This window comes from Gymnoscopelus braueri (assembly GCF_963280865.1).
Source record: "Gymnoscopelus braueri genome assembly, chromosome: 1".
NCBI classification, from domain to species: Eukaryota; Metazoa; Chordata; class Actinopteri; order Myctophiformes; family Myctophidae; genus Gymnoscopelus; species Gymnoscopelus braueri.
Genome location: NC_137603.1, coordinates 66,007,471 through 66,025,853, shown reverse-complemented (window position 1 = coordinate 66,025,853; position 18,383 = coordinate 66,007,471).

The following is an 18,383-nucleotide window of genomic DNA, read 5'->3' as shown; positions in this document are numbered from 1 at the left end:
TCTAAAACAATCTTCAAAAGAGATGTAAAAAAAATTGGAATATCTTTGAAGAATTTGGCACAAATTGAATCCTTGGCACAAAATATTTTCAGATGATAATATAAAATACTGTACGTATCGTTTTGGGGTCCTTGACATGAACATGTTTCAGAACCACTGATTTAAGGGTCCAGTATTTTTCCCATAAATAAAGAAAACAACTAAGCTTTGCTGAAACTGCTTTCCTTTGTGTTAACATATGAGAGGTTACTATTCATTACAGTTGACAATTATTGATGTAACATTCGTTTACAGAGGCAATTGTGTATGGTTAATTTAAGCACCAGTATTTTCAGGACAAAAGGTTTCCACATTGGCTTTATCTCAGGTACTACTAATATACGGTACACTATTAGGAGCCGGAATCAGTCAAAATAATCGGAATCGATCAAATCCTTAACATTCCTATTTTCAGGAAAGAGGAACTGGAGTCGGTCATGGCTGGGATTGGAGCAACGCTCAACAAACCTCTGATTGACAAGATCAATCAAGGCTTACGCATGATGACTTTCTTCCCCACCATAGGAGAAAGCCTGCTGCTCAACACCAGTCTCATCTCACATCTAGCACAGCAGGTTGAGATGGCTTTCAACGCGGACAGTCGCATTCCTTCTTCGCTCCTGCATTCCACCCCACGCTCTATTCTTCGGCGGCGACAACAACATCTTCGCCTAAAGAGGATAATCACAGCCAGCATTACCTGGTATTGTGCTACGCTGCTATATTGCAAGGATTAATCTTCATCGAATCCCACAATGTGCAGCTTCAACGGAGAGTGAGTGCAAACGGAGATATACCACAAGACGCGGCGACGTTACTTTTTAAAGTTTTTGACGGGCGTAAATCGGTACAAACACGGAGAAGAACCCCAAGCCAGCTTGACGGCCTAACAGTAAGAATGATAATTTGTTTGAGTCTATTGTTATCGGGAAATGTACACCCTAATCCCGGCCCACCGACCGTGAAGTGCACGGAGAATCGCTATGATCACAACTTCAATGGCCAAAACAACATTCCAGCTGTTTTCACACGCGACGGCAGCGTTCGACAAAGCCCGGTCCACAACATGCAGACAAATAACTTTGTTTGGCAACGGACCACCTCACCTGATAAGTACGAACCCCAGCAGAGTTCTGGAGAAACAAGAATGGATTATTTGTCCCGGTTAACGTCTGGGTTGGTTCCAAGACCCACGTTCTCAAACAGACCACCACCGCCAGAGGGAATCTGGCCGATGACGTCACAAGGGCTTCCACACAAACATCTTCACCGAGAGGATTTCCTCATGCGCCACATGGATTCGAGACAACCGCAGGGTTTCTCTCAGAGGGAAGCATAGGGATACAGTGATTTTTCCACTGTTTTTCCTATCTCCTGGCACCACCGCATGTCGTCGACGCGGGACAACAGCTTCACCCCTCCCCCACCCCCCCCTCCTCCTCCACCACCACCACCACCAGTCGATATCAGGACAACAACAAAGTGTCCCACCGAGAGGAATGCTGGGAAACGGAGTTCTTTTCCCTGTTTTTCCAACGGGCACTGGAGGTCATCTACAAGGTTTTCCTCTGTGGGATCGGTGTGGAAACAGAGATTATTTTCTCCCTAAATTTCCCATTTTCCCAAAAAGTCCATCGCCTGGGGGAATTTGGCCGAGGTCGACACAAGGGTTTCTACGCTTCACCCCTCCCCCACCTCCACCACCCCTCCCCCAAGGCAGGTCTAAGGAAGGACATACTGCCTCAAATCACCTCCACACCTCCCCCGTGGACATCACAAAGTCCCCCCCTCCTCCACCCACACATCCTCCCCCCCCACCGACATCCCAGAGGCTAAAAGGGACAATGGTTACTATTCAACTGAGGACATGGAAGCCATCTTTTCAACGAGAGGTACTCACATTGTTCACTTGAATGTTAACAGTCTTAAAAACTCAAACAAAATGTCTGAACTGAGATCCTTGTTTGGTAATGGCAAAGTAGACATTATTTCATTCTCAGAAACTAAGCTGGATAATTCCATCAAAGACTTTGAGATTGAAATAAAGGGCTACAATGTCATCAGAAAAGACAGAAATCTCTCTGGGGGTGGGGTTTGCATCTATGTGAGATCAGACATTATTTACGATGTGATCCCAGACATGGATAATAACCCCACTGAATGGGTCTGGGTTAAGATTTTATACCCACATGCAAAACCACTGATAATTGGCGCCATCTACAGACCCCCAGATCAAAATGCTTTTTATGAATTGATTGAGGAACATGTGGCGAGTTTAGGAAACTCTGAGACGGTACTTATTGGGGACTTTAACACCTGTGTTCTTAAGAAAGACTCAGCCATCTTTAAGTCCCTCAGAAAGTTCTGTGACCTGCACAGCTTTACCCAGCTGATAAAGCATTTTACAAGGGTGGGCATTGCTTCTCAATCAATCATAGACCTAGTGTTGACGACGGACCAGTCCAGAATTTCAAAGAGTGGGGTGATTGAGTGCAGCTTAAGTGATCACAATATCATTTTCTGCACTCAGAAGATTCACAGACCTGGAGCTTATTGTCACAGGACGATTAGCTGCAGGTCTATGAAACACTACTCAAGTGATCTTCTAACAACAGCTCTTGAAAAAATGGACTGGTCCCAAGTCCTAAATTGCACCTCTGTGGAGGAGTCCTGGTCCTGTTTCAAAAAAGCTTTTTTGAGTGTACTTGATAACATCGCACCCACAAAGGTGGTGAGGGTCAAAGCAAGCACAGAACCTTGGATGAAGGGTGACATTTTGAATGCCATCAAACTCAGGAACAAAAGCTACTCCTAGTTCAGGAAAAACAAAAGTGAGCAGCTCCTTGAAAAATGCAGAAAACTACGCAATGTAGTTACTAATTTGATCAGAAATGCCAAAAATAATTTCTTAAATGAGAACATAGAGGCAAACAAAAGCCACCCACAAAAACTGTGGGAGGCACTAAAACAATTAGGCTGCAACGGAAAAATTCAGACAAAATCAACAAACATTTGCATTATCTCAAGTGGCTCGCTCATTACCGACAAGCAATTGGTAGCGGACTGTTTTAACAGTTTCTTCACCACAGTTGCAACCCAGTTGGTAAACAAACTCCCCCAGCATTCAGGTCTGTATGGCCCAGACCACATTCAAGCTCACTATAAGAAACTAGGGGCTAAAAAAGATTCCTTCTCATTCAAACCTGTAATGATTGATGATGTGCAAAACAAACTCCTCGCCCTACAGCCAAACAAGGCCACCGGCCTTGACAACATCCCCACCAGATTCCTCAGAGACGCAGCGGTCTCCATTGCTCCCATGGTAGCCCACGTTACAAACTTATCCATCAGTCAGTGTCACGTCCCACAAGAATTCAAGTTGGCAAGAGTAATCCCTTTATATAAAAAAGGAAGCAAACTAGATCCTGGCAACTATAGGCCTGTTTCCATCCTTTGTTCCATCTCAAAGGTTATAGAGCGATCAATCCAAGAACAAATCAACAGCTACCTCGGCGAGCGTAAACTGTTGTTTGAATTCCAATTGGGCTTCAGAACATCCCACTCCACTGACACATGCCAACTGTATTTGACCGACTACATCAAACGTGAGGTAGACTGAGGTAGGCAAATACTGCGGCATGGTCATGCTGGACCTCCAAAAGGCGTTTGACACTGTAAACCACTCAATTCTACTTGATAAGCTGAGGGCGATTGGTTTTGATTGCACATCACTAAATTGGATGAGATCTTACTTGGAGGGAAGAGAGCAAGTGGTTGACATCAACGGAACCATGTCCTCATCCCTCCCAGTGAGCTGCGGGGTTCCTCAAGGCAGCATTCTAGGGCCGTTACTGTTCCTACTATACATTAACGACATGAATGCTGCCTGTAACTGCAAACTGTTCCTGTCACCACCGCATGGGCTTTATGGGCTGTGTTCTTTCCGCTTTCCTGTTTCAGTTGTACACAGATGACTGTCGCAGTAATCACGACAACCGTTTTATTATAAAATACGCGGATGACTCAGTCATTGTCAGCCTTCTAGACAATGACGAGGTCCGACATGGTCAGGTCACAGAGGACTTCTTGTCCTGCTGTAGTGACGCGTTCCTTGAATTGAACATCTCAAAAACAAAAGAGCTCTGTATTGACTTCAGACGTGGTCCCCATCCCACCCAGAACACTGATATCTGTGGCCAGCCGGTGGAAATCGTGCCCAGTTACAAATACCTGGGCACGATTATTGACAGCAAACTGAAATTTGATGTAAATACTGACATGCTGTGTAAGAAGGGACAGCAACGCCTTTTCTGCCTAAGGAAATTAGCCAGATTTAATGTTGACAGAGACTTGATGAAATTGTTTTACAGTGCCTATGTACACTCTGTTATCTCCTTCTCTATCATCTGTTGGTATGGTAACCTCGCCATTAAGGATAAAAATTCTTTAGGAAGGATAGTGAAAACTGCCTCCAAAATCACTGGCATCCAACTGGAGAGCCTTGACCCCTTCTATAGCAGACAACTGCTCTTGAAGACCAGGTCCATTGGACAAGATAGTGCACACCCACTCGAGCCAGAGTACAGGCTGTTGCCATCGGGCCGTCGTCTGAGTGCCCCTGGTGTCAAAAACAATAGATACAAGCACTCATTTGTTCCTGCCTCAATTCGGGCAATCAATGTTGCCAGGGACCGATAGAGGATTGATTGATTGATTGATTGATTGAAATTTGTATTAGGCAAAAGAATGTAAAACAACACAGTTACATTTATAATGCTTTTGTCTAAAAGGTCCGGCCAAAAAAGTCCTTGCGGACTTGTTTCCGTTGGGGTCCTTGAGTTAATTTCATAGACATATATAGTAGCAACCAAACAGTTCAAAAATCAACATGAAAATACAGATAATACAGAAAAAATACCACTATGTACAAAAAAAGCATTTAAAAAATATATGTACAAAAAAGGGGGGGGGGAAGCATGGAAAAATAAAAATTATATACAAAAAAAGCATGAGGAAATACAAAATATGTACAAAAAAGAGGAGGGGGGGGTCGTCTGTCTACAGGGAAACTGGTACTAGCTCCTCTTTCGGCCTCCAGAAAGATGGGTTTTTAGGGCTGTTTTGAATGAGCCCAGCGAACTGCATTTTTTGAGGGATGGAGTTAGACTATTCCATTCCTTGGTGGCTGTGCTATAGAAGGAGAATTTGCCCATGTTTGTTTTATGGGTGGGTGGTACCAGATTGTTGTTTACGCTCCCTCTAGTTTCGTGGCTGTGGGTGTCACTAACTTTTTCGAGGTATGTATACAGATATGCGGGTATAGGGGGCATATCGGGCAAATCTGCATTTACAATTTTGAAGACCAGACCCATTTTTAGTTGTTTAACCCTGTCTTCCACCCTGAGCCAGCCTAGGCTGGCAAAGTGAGTGGATATTGTTATTGATGGTGATAGGTGATGATGAAACAAGCACTTTATGCAGGCACCTTATATTTCTGAATGTAGCCCTTTATTTATCTTACCTCTTGCACTTTACTGTGATGATGATGATGATGATGATGATGAATCAAGCACTTTATCTCTTTATCTCTTGCACTTTACTGTGATGATGATGGTGATGATGATGAAACATGCACTTTATGCCGGCACTTTATAATTCCTTTTTTATCTCTTGTGATGATGATGATGATGATAATGATGATGATGAAACAAGCACTTTATCTCTTTATCTCTTGCACTTTACTGTGATGATGACGGTGATGATGATGAAACAAGCACTTTATGCCGGCACTTTATAATTCCTTTTTTATTTCTTGCACTAGATGCGCCCAGACCTATGTTTTTATGCTATGGTGTTTCATGTCTGCTGTTGTCCTGTACTATCTGTATGTTTTAAACCACTACTCTGGCTGTAAACCCAATTGCCCTTCTGGGACATTAATAAACTTGAACCTTGAACCTTGAACCTTGAGGACCCTCTCAGGGGCCCTGATTCAGCCCCTTTTTGACTATGCTTGCTCCTCTTGGTACTCAGGGCCCCATTCTGTGGCAAAAAAATCCCCGTTAAATCGGGATAATGGACCTGCGCCGCCCCAATAGGTTATTCTAGCACCTGCTCTACCCGTCACCATTATGCCGACGCCGTTATTTGCGCATGGAGGTGTGCCCGTGGGCGTGTTGTTGCTATATCCCCCACATTGAAATTCTCAACCCACACATGGGTACGGCTTGGGGAGGGGGGATAGTGGATTCTAAAAGCACCCGCTGGTTTATAAAATCACCCGTCAAGTGCACACAGACACTACAATGGCTTTGTGCGTTGGACCATGAGCCATGTTGCCAGCCTTGGAGAGAAATAAGCAACCGCAGTCCGCAGGTCTATGAAAACAAAAAGAAGCAACTAGCCACATGAGCACTTCAAACTACTAACTAGAGCTTTCATATCCCCTAAATATTTCAGCCTGGCTCGACTAATAATTGACAAATTAGACCCAGCCCAGCCCGTCAGTCATTTTTCTAAAGAAGCCTTATTTCTCATTAAATCTTGGTAATTCGTTAAGAACAGGAGTCATTCTACCCTAACAGTCTATATTTTATTTAAAAAACAGCTTGGAGCAAATAGGGCTATATAAATATATACACTTCCCCATAACCATTTTAAAAATGATTATGGTTATTCTATGAAATATATGTTTCATAGAATAACCGTAATCATTTTTGCAATGGAGAAATCACATCCAATGTTACCTTCTGGCCGCTGCCTGTGCTTTCATTTGAAGAAGTAATCCAACATTTACTTTGAGGTGAAAAAGACATGAAGAAAGCTCTGAAGATCCATTATTTATGTCATGTTATGGTTTAAACTTTAAAGGGGGCTCTCTACTGCTGCGTCATGACAAGACAGTGATTGATTTGACCTAGGCTACTTTAGCGTTGCGCTGCCCTGTTGATTAATTATTTGGCATCAGCTGTGTAGGAATATATAACTATTTTAAATGGCTCTCATATACTCTTGGGGATCTGACTAATATGACAAGTTGCTTATTGTGAACACAATAGCCTACGCTACAAATTAATTAATATGTGAATTTATTTGGATGTAAAAAAAACGTAGACCCAGCTCAGCCGGTGCCGACGGGCCGGGTCGGGTCCCGTTGGGTTTGGGCTAAAATCTTAAGCACTTACATTTTTTATAAGATGATCGGATCATAGTGTGATTTTCATTTTGGCTGCTGTCTCATTAAACCCATGCTGCGGGACGTGCGGGTGAATATTATATTATAGCCTATATTATATATATTAGCCTGCTATATTATTATTATATTCCCCGCGTAAACGCTACGTTCATGACCCCCCAAAATAACCATATTTGAACTGGGGACCCCCCCATTTTGTTTGACTCGGTTCCACAGATAAATATTGTGAAAATAGCAGATCTACAAGCTCGCCAGGCGTTGGGTGCTCCATTGTGGTCTCGACCCACAGGTTGAGAACCACTGCATTAAAAGCTCCAAGCAAGTTACATGTCTAGTAGGCTATGTTGTTGACCACGTAATGTAATGTTTTTGGTTTAGTGATAGGCTACTCCGTGGCGCGCGCGCACCTCATTGTATGCTGTCCAAAATAACAGATCTGTAAGCTGTCGACAGACATGACGCAGCGCCGTTGATAGCTTGTATGTCTGTTATTTTGGGTAGGTATAGGCGACGCACATACGCATCGCAGCAATGTGTCTGGGTTTGAGAGGCTTTGATTGATGTAAACTTAAAGTTTAGCTCTGTTCGGGATTACTGAACAAAGGTGGATGATGAAAGATAACGGGGACAATATGGATGTAAGTTAACTTTAACTGCGTCACTTCAGAGGAAACTATGGAGCAACTTCAGAGATGTTTACACACCCCTGGAATCCATTAGAACGGTGGAAATAGAACGATAACAGCCAACGTGAGTACATAGGCTATAGACCTTTCCTAAAACTGTCCAATTTATTATACCCATGTGCTACTGTTTGTCTGTGTACCACGTAGGAGCGTTGTCGCAACATGATGTAATTAATTATTTGGGAGCAGCCAGTGTGTACCAATAGTATACATATTTTAAATGGCTTTCATATACTATTCCGGATCTGACTAATATGACAAGCTTATTGTGAACACAATAGGCTACAAATTAATATAAAAATTTATTTGGATAAAATAAAAAAAAAGAAGGAAAACAAGCCCAATGTGGCTTATAATAATCAGACCAGGCAACAGTGCAGACAGGTAGATAGGCTAGAGCATATATTGGATCGGGATGACGGCTAGCGCAGTCTTCTCTTAAAGGCAATGGCTTCTGGCACGTGATTGGTTTTATCATTGTAACGCCCAAACCACACCTATGCATAATGTAACGGGTAGCTCAGGTGTTTGGCGGGTGAGGGGGGTGCCATAGAATACCGAATTTTGCGGGGAAACGCCTCTTGCCTAGTCCGAAATCCCTAATTAGTGGTTTGTTCAAATTTCACCTGGAATGGGGCCCTCAGTGTCACTGAAGACTAAGCTTCAAACCTCCCAAAACAAACTGATTCGACTACTTCTCGGACTGGGGCCCATGACCCACCTCACTCCCACTCACTTTACCAGCCTAGGCTGGCTCAGGGTGGAAGACAGGGTTAAACAACAAAAAATGGGACTGGTCTTCAAAATTGTAAATGCAGATTTGCCCGAAATGCCCCCATACCCGCTTATCTGTCAAAATACCTCCAAAAAGTTAGTGACACCCACAGTCACGAAACTAGAGGGAGCGTAAACAACAATTTGGTACCACCCACCCATAAAACAAACATGGGCAAATTCTCCTTCTACAATACGGCCACCGAGGTATGGAATAGCCTAACCCCATCCCTCAAAAAATGCAGTTCGTTGGGCTCATTCAAAACAGCCCTAAAAACTCATCTTTCTGGAGGCCATAAGAGGAGGTAGTACCAGTTTCCCTGTAGACAGATGACCCCCCTCCCCCTTTTTTTGTATATACTTTTATTTTATTTTTCATGATGCTTTTTTTGTACATAGTTTTGTCTCTGTTTCTTATGTTGATTTGAACTGTTTGGTTGCTACTATATATATCTATGAAATTAATTCAAGGTCCCCAACGGAAACAAGTCCGCAAGGACTTTTTTGGTTGGACCTTTTAGACAAAAGTATTATAAATGTAACTGTGTTGTTTTACATTCTTTTGCCTAATAAAAATGTCAATCAATCAATCAAAGGTGTATAGTACATGTACACATGTCTAAACAATGGTTCTCAATCATTTTCATGTCAAGGACCCCCATATTGATATGCATTTGGCCACTGACCCCCATTTGAAAATATTTTGTGCCAGGGACAAGCTAGCAAGGTGTTGCATCGCGATGTGTTGTGCGCTTGTAGATCTGCTATTTTAGCAATTTTTTGTATGAGAAGTATAGGGCTCACAGTAAGTGGCAAAACATTGCTCGTGAACGTGGCATTAGATGCGGACCATGTGTTGAGTCAGTCCTCGAATTTACGTAGCCTAATAATGAACCCTAAACCTAAATCGACCTATAACCTTAAAGGGATAGTTCACCCAAAACCTTACTTATTTTCTATCAATTACACACCCCATGAAGCCTTTTTTTGTTTTTGTCGCATAAGCCAATAATTTGATGAGCGGCGGAAAGATGCTAATGTCTCCGGTAGGAGACTCAAAGCGACACTTTGAGCCGCTGCCGGTCATCAAGTTATTGGCTTAAGAATGCGACAAAAACAAAAAAATCTCAGTGAATTCAAGTCTCCATGGGGTGACTTATCGATAGAAAAAAAGTCATTTTGGGGGTGAACTATTCCTTTAACTTCACAAAAAAAAAACAATGCCTAAACCTAACCGTAACCCTAAACCTAGACATTGTAATACCCCCATGACCCCAGAAAGGTTGATGTTAAATGTTTCTGCAGACATGTACAGTGACGTGATTGGGTTGCAATGACCCTCTCCCCCCCCCTTTTTTTTTCTACAGAGCTTTGATGCTGTTCTAACCAATCCTGTACTGCCCTATGGCCCTCTGGTGGCCAGGAAGCTAGGTGAGTGTTAAAAAACGTTCAAACTTGTTTTAATTTCAAGGACCTTCATAACTCTGAGACCGTACAAATGGACCCCAATTAAACCTTATTTTATACTTTGTTTATTCGAATTTTTTTATCTACAAGCTCACAACTCACTTTGTGTACTTGCAGATCTGCTATTTTAAGCATATACTACACACGTATGTCACACCACCGATCCGACCTTAAGCATTTCACTCCATGTGCGCACCTCCATAGCCTAAATGTGTATTTGCTGGGTCCCTTCTGTTGTGTCTGACATCAGTGCATGTTGAAACCCCCCATGGTTGACATCAGTTCATGTTGAATGCAGTGGTACTCACATGTTTTACTTAAGTAAAAGTATCAATACTGCAATGTAGATATACTCTAGCCTCGCGTAGCCAGACTATATCACTGCTATTTTTTTTTGCACTGGCAGATTCGTCTGGTCCCAGGCTAGATATACTCTGTTACAAGTAGAAGTCCCGTATTCAAAATGTAAAATGTAAAAGAGTAAAAGTACAAAAGCATCTGCATCAACATATACTCATTGAGCAGAATGTCCCATTTCACAAATTCAAAATCTAAATCTAAATCATTTGAAAATAGCCGATCTACAAGCTCACAATGCGTCACATCGGGACACATTGTGAGCTTGTAGATCTGCTATTTTCAATTGTCCAAAATATATATAGGGCTGAAGTGGTTAGTGTGTTTTGTAATAATAATCAAAATAAGTAACCAGTAACTAAAGTTTTCATATAATTGTAATAAAAGTACAATATTTTCCTCTGAGATGTAGTGGAGTAGAAGTAAAATACCTCAAAATTTGACTTAAGTACAGTACTTGAGTACATGTACTTTGCTTTACACCACCACTTGTTGAATAGTTTCTGTAGTTTCTGACATCAATGCTGACAGGGGGGGGCCAATGTGCATTTGACCCACCGACCACACCACCTATTAGGCAATTGTATTAATTGAAAATATATTACTGACATTTTATGTACTATACTTTTGTACTTTGACTTAAAGGAGAGATCCGGACATTTTAAGTGTTATCTTTGATGTGTCGCTAAGCACTCACCATCATTGGAATGGACGTTGAGTTATTTCAGAGAGTCCCCTGTCGTGCAGTCTTTCGACCCCCTCCGTTGGCATAATGGGAGCCCGTGTATGAGTGAAATTCGTCTATTACAACCGATGCAAAGTCTGTTTTTTTTCTCCTAGTACTCATTGTGGAGTCTTATGATACCCTAACAGGCACTGGAAGTCGCCGACGAGCTAACGCTAATGCAGAACGAGCTAACGCTGTTTGCTTGTTTCTCTCCCAGAACCTGGCAACTCGGTGTTGCCAGGGAGAGAAACAAGCAAACAGCGTTAGCTCGTTCTGCATTAGCGTTAGCTCGTCGGCGACTTCCAGTAGCCGGTAGGGCTCGATAAGCATTATGCTTCTCCCTGTCGACTTTTTCAGCATCTTGGACAATCTATTATGTCAAATGGACTTGACTTCCTGTACCATGGAATATTTGACATTGTGCCACCGTGGCACCAACTTGTGTTATTCTTGTTCAAAATTGCACTGTTGTACATACATATATACAGTATGTATTTGTTGTATTAAAAATGCTGAAAATAAACTAAACTGAAACTCCAAACACACAAGGCTGCCTGTGAACCCCCAAGGGGGGCCCGGACCCCAGGTTGGGAAACACTGACATGGATCACTGTGCAAGAGTCTAGCCGTCTAGAGGGTCAGTCTGTGTATCTGTTCTGTTTGTGTCTGCAGATAATCTCACAAACTACTAGACTGATCAGACTGATTGAACTTTCATTTTTCTATAATGGAAGTCAATGGACCTCTGAACGGGCTGAAACCTTGTCCAAATTTGGTGTCATATAGGTCATAGATATGTCATAGATGACTGTTTCCCAAATCCCAACACTATACCATATTAACGCCAATTCCATATTTTCGAGTAAATATCCCCCTTTTTTGTTTGCTGCAAAAAAAAAAACAAAAAAAAACCTTTCCATCAATTTAAAAACAATTACATTTTTTTTTCAAAAGTATTTCATAAATAGCATTTAAAAAATCTAATCATTTCTATAAATAAATAAGTTTAAGAAAATAGTAGATCTACAAGCTCACAACGCAGCACGAAGTGACGCGTTGTGAGCTTATAGATCTGCTATTGTCACTATTTTGGGTCCCGGGCAAACATCTAATTTCTCTTTTGGATCTGAGCTAAAAAGTTTGGGAACTGTCATATGACTGAATGTCATAGATTGGTGGTTCTCAAACCTTTTTCATGTCAAGGACCCCCAAATTAATACGTATATTGCCACAAACCCTGATCTGAAAATATTTTGTGCCAGGGACCCCCATACAAGATGTGTGTGTATATAGGGTTCAAGTGGTCAAACTCATTTTGATGCTATATTCACAAATGTAGCAAGGGACCCCCTGGAACTCCCTCAAGGACCCCTGGGGGTCCCCGGACCCCACGGCCTCTCATGCCCAACGTGGTGATGGTGGGAGGAATGAACTGTGACCTGAGAGAACCTCTGCCTGAGGGGGGAGAGAGAGAGAGAGAGAGAGAGAGAGAGAGAGAGAGAGAGAGAGAGAGAGAGAGAGAGAGAGAGAGAGTACATGGACAACCTCACAACGCACTGTAAGCTTGTAGATCTGGATTTTTTTGGTAAAGATGTTTTTTTACTTTGGCACTTTAAAGCTGTATTATGTAAGTTTTGTGTGAATAAAATGTAATTTTGTCCCATCTGTATGGTAGAGTATATGTTAATACAATATAACTTATACAATCTGTATGGTAGAGTATGTTAATGCTGTATAACTTATACAATTGGGGTGGTTGTATTTGGTCTCCCTGCTCTTCTATTGAGACATTTAGATCCTGTGTCTAAGTGAGACATGACCTTTGACACCATTCTTTTTATTGTTTGACACAAATTTTGACCTGAAGGTCAAATTTCTCGGGCGTAAAAATGTCAGCACTTACCCAGGACACTGGAAAATTACATATTTTGACACCAATACTTTTTACTCTAATATAGGCCTATTTAAATAGAGTATTTGTATTGTACCTAATGTATCATTAGGTAAACAACACGCTAACGCTGTTAGCCCCAAGAGCTGACAGCCCGTAGTAGCCCCGTAGCTAAGTCTACCCGGGGACTGCCCACTGGTTGGGACCGTAACAACAGAGTACATCCCATAGCCCATGGGACTGTCTGTAACTGTGACGAAGCTGTGCTTAAGCTTGTCATTGCGTGTCCAAAAGGTGAGTAATGATCGTTTGAGGTAGAGGAGTGGCTTAAGTTAGTATAAAACGTTAACAGAGATGTCGTCGTGATTGCAATTGATGTCCTCCTGTCCGTGGCTGGTGGTGGTTTACTGAACAGACAGACAACAGAACAAAGCCCTTCAAGTGTCCGTGGTCGCACACTGTGCCATGCGCATGGCACAGTGCAGTAATGGCAAAAACTCCGGCCGCAGGGTTAAACAGAGTTTCCAAAAAACGCTAATAAACAGCTTGAATTTGGGCAAAATGAAAAACTGGCTTCCTCACAGTGTGAATAATTCTAATGGTCAATGCCGTCTGCAAGTTGAGATCAATTGCGCAAGCCAGTGAGGAGAAAAATGCGGATCAGAGAGTGTGACTTTGTAAAATTATATGTAGGACATACAAGCTTGTATTTTTGGAAAAATCTTGATTTTTTTTTAACACAAATCTTCTCTTCTGGGGATCCCTGGCACAAAACATTTTCAGATGGGGTGGGGGGAGTCCACGGCCAAATACATTGGCATGCAAAAGTTTGAGAACTACTGATTCTCCACCAGTGCATTTATTCTAATGTGTTTGCTAGGAGCTCCAGCCGTGGGTGTCAGGAGACAATGGTTTTGTGGTGTTCACCTTGGGAACCCTGGTGTCGTCTCTACCAGAGGACATCACTGCTGTCTTCCTGCAAGCCTTCACACTCATTCCACAAAAGGTTGGCTACTAGGGATGGGACAATATGACAATTACATGTCACGATTACTGTGGCAAAAATAATTGCGATTAACGATATTATCGCGATAATCAAAATATGCTTAAAACTTAAAATGCCACTTTTGTTAACCACTTGAACCCCCAGCATCCCTATTCTGGGGGGAACGTTCGCCAAAAATAGCCAAACTACAAGTTTGAGTTCGATTTGGCATGAAATAAGAGCATACCAAGTGCGCTAGCGCTCTTTATAGGTCTGTTTTTATCAAGTATAGAGGGTTTAAGTGGTACTGAATTTGCAGCTCAACAAAATCTAATTCATCCTTTTTTCTTTTTTTTTATCCCACAATTTTGCAACCCATTTTGCAACTCAGTGCCAATTGCCTATGTAATCCTGGGCGCTACTCTCCCTCTGCCAGCCTAGCGAGAGCCTAGAACTGGGCTCATGCCTCTATCAATGCATGAGGAGCTACCAAGCCGCTGCTTATCACCTGACAGGGGGGAGTTTCCCCGGTAAGACGTAGCGTGGGGAAGGAACACGTTATTCCAACCAGTTCATTTCCCCTCCATCAGGCGAACCGGCTGACCAGAGGGAGGCAGTATAGAGATTACTGCATGTTTTTTGTGGGGGTACCTACCCTAGGGGACACGGGGAGAACATGCAAACTCCACACAGAAAGGCCCTTTCATGATAAATCAATATCTCTGCGATTATCGTCGCATCCTTAGTACTGACATACAGTGACCAGATGTCCCGCTTTGGCCGGGATTGTCCCCGTATCGAGCTATATGTCCAGAGTCCCGACAAATATCTGTAAAACACTAAAATGTCCCAACATTCACCACATTGCCTGGGCCTGGTCAGGTACGTTATTCTGGCCTCCTGGTGGCGCTATAATAGGCCAATGTGAAAAGGGTGCCAACCGTGTCCTTAGGCCTTTCACGGCAATCAGACACTGCATTCATGATTTGAGGCATTTGGTTCCAAAAATGTGTTTTGCTAAATTAGACCTGCTGGTGGCGCTATAACAGGCCAATTTTGAAAAGAGTGGCATTTATTCCTCGGCATAGTGGGAATATGCGGGTGAAATTTCACGGAAATCGCAAGCTGCATGCATAGTTTGAGGCTTTTTGTTCAAAACGGACCAATCCTGCAAACTTTGGAAGCCTACCTTAGGCAATGCGGATGGAATATGGGAAATCGGACAGATCCGTGTTGATCACATGACTGTAGAGATACTGTGTACCGATTTGCATGGCGTTTGGATAAAATCTGTAGGAGTAATATAAAAAAATGGGTTTCGCACAAATCGGCCTCCTGGTGGCGCTATAACAGGCCCATGTGAAAAGTTTGGGGCAGAGGTTATGAATTGGCATCCAGGGAGTGTGTGTGCACAATTTCGGAGCGACCGGGCCAACGGTGCCGGAGATTAGCTGGTAACACACGGACAGGATGGACGGACGGACACACGGACACACGGACGGACAGGGGGTAAAACATACTCTTCTGGTTCTGTTGAAAGGTGCAGTCACAGTGTACCATCATAAGTGTTCCCCATCCTGATGAAAGCACCAGGTGAAAATACCAAAACTTTTTTTGTATTATGTCAAAGCATTTGTCAAAATCCGGTTTAGGTTTTTGAAAATATGGTCACTGTATACATACACTGGTAACACGTGCTCATAAGGTACCCGTAATTAACGCTTAATTTATGATTACTTAACACATTATTTAAGTGTTAATTAAGCATTGATTAAGCATTGATTAAGCATTAATTCATCATGAATTCCTTGTAATTCATCATTAATTAACATCATTAGTTAATCATTAGTTAAGCAAAGTTACTTAATACATCAATTAATGATGAATTACAAGGAATTCATGATTAATTAATGCTTAATTAACGCTTAATTAACGCTTAATTAACGCATAAATAATGTAGTAAGTAATCATAAATTAAGCATTAATTACGGGTACTTTATGAGCAAGTGTTACCCATACGCTTACAGTACATTGTATAAATAAAACTCATGTCACAGAAAGGGCCAAGAAATTATACCAACCAGACCATACCCGTCGGGGGATATGAGCAGCCAAAATATGTGAAGTGTGGGCTATGTGCTGTGCACATACCCACAGTATGGGATGGAAAGTGACTTTATACTTGGTACCTGCAACACTTCCAACACACACGTACGCACGCCGCGGAGTCACAGAGAGCACACACAAATACCTGCTCATAAACAGTTCCAACAGCCGGAGCCGTCCCCCGTCGCGAACACACACACACATGCGCGCGCGGCCGTCGCTAACACGACACACACACACACACACACACACACACACACACACACACACACACACACACACACACACACACACGGTCCGCAGTCACACACACACACACACACACACACACACACACACACACACACACACACACACACACACACACACACACATTTGATGATTCATCCCATAGCTTGGGGGGCTGTAACCATGGCAACGGCTATAAGCATGCTGAGGATAGATCCCATAGCCGGAATTCTTTTACATAAAAACGCTAATAAACAGCTGACATTTGGGGGAAAGTGAAAAACGGGTGTCGCTGTTCCGTGCACATGCTAATGGTCAATGACGTGTGCAAATGCAGATCAATTGCTCCAGCCACTGAGGAGAACCGGGCAGAAGAGATTTTGGTGACAGAGGGACAGACAGAGCTTTGATTAATTATTGGAGGATGTAAGACAGTAGTTGGTTGTAAAAGTAGCAGTATCACTATATATGTAGAAATCCTCTGTTACAAGTAAAAGTCCTGTATTCAAAATGTTACTGGAGTACTGAGTAAATGTTACTACTCATGATTGGTATCAAAGTATACAGTACTTAAAATAAGTTGATTTGTGAAAATATTTTGGAAATAGCACATCAACAAGCTCACAATGTGTCGGATCGCGATCCGTTAATTGTGACATTATAGATGTGCTATTTTCAAATAGACTAAAGGCAGCTCTCCACCGAACCGATTTGGGCCGACTCGGTGTCGGAAAGCGTCGGAAAGCGTCCGCCGCCGACAAATTGTTGTTGGATATTGTCGTTTTGTCGAGTCGGACCTCTTTTGGCCGACTCAGAGAAACTGAGCATGTTCAGTTCTTGGGCCGACTGGTAGAGCCGCGGGGTGTAGTGAAGAGGGGGAGAGAGTGGGGTGAAGGCTCTGTAGAGCACTCTGATTGGCTGTTTAGCTTGTTTAGTCAGACAGGCACCGTAGAGTGGACCTCTCATTTGCTACTACTGGTGCAGAAGCAAGCCTAAATAAGCCAGAGACATTTGCCCGTCACACATTTGAACTAGATACCATATTCTAACTAACGGGAAAAATGGTACTACCTCCTTTTTTGGCCTCCTGAAAGGTGAATTTTCAGGGCTGTTTTAAATGAGCCCAGCGAACTGTATTTTTTGAGGGATGGGGTTAGACTATTCTAAGCCTGGGTGGTCAACAGTTTGACCTTGCATGCCAGCCTGCCAGCTCAAACGCATTTGCACAACAATGTGCACATCAGCCGACTGCTTCTGCTGAACTAAATGCCAACTTTTGTTAACAGACTACCAGTCTGTTGCAGTCTGTTGTAGTCTGAAGTAGTCTGTTTGGTGGAGAGTCACCTTAAGAATAAAATAGGACTTAATTAGATAATGTATGTTTTGTAATAATAATCTAAATCTAAACAGTAACTTGTAAATAAAGTTTTCAAATAATTGCAGTGGAGTAAAAAGTTCAATAGGCCTCTGAGATGTAATGGAGTATAGCCTACTGAAGTACTGAACAAATTACATACTCATGTATGGTACAAGTGCCTCAACATTTTTCTTAAACTGATAGTTCACCCCCAAAAGTACTTTTGTTCTATTGATAAGTCACCCCATGGAGACTTCATGGATATATATATATATTTTTTGTCACATTCCTAAGCCAATAATTTGATGGCAGCGGTTCCGGTAGGAGACACAAAGAGACTCTTTGTGTCTCCTACCGGAACAGCTGCCGGTCATCAAATTATTGGCTTATATGCGACAAAAACAAAACAAGATCCATGAATTCAAGTCCCCATGGGGTGACTAATCAATAGAAAAAAAGTCATTTGGGGGCTGAACTATCCTTTTAAGTACAGTACTTTCCACCATGCACTGCCTGTGGTTCTAGGTTCTATGGCGATACACTGGCCCAGTTCCTGACAACATCCCCACCC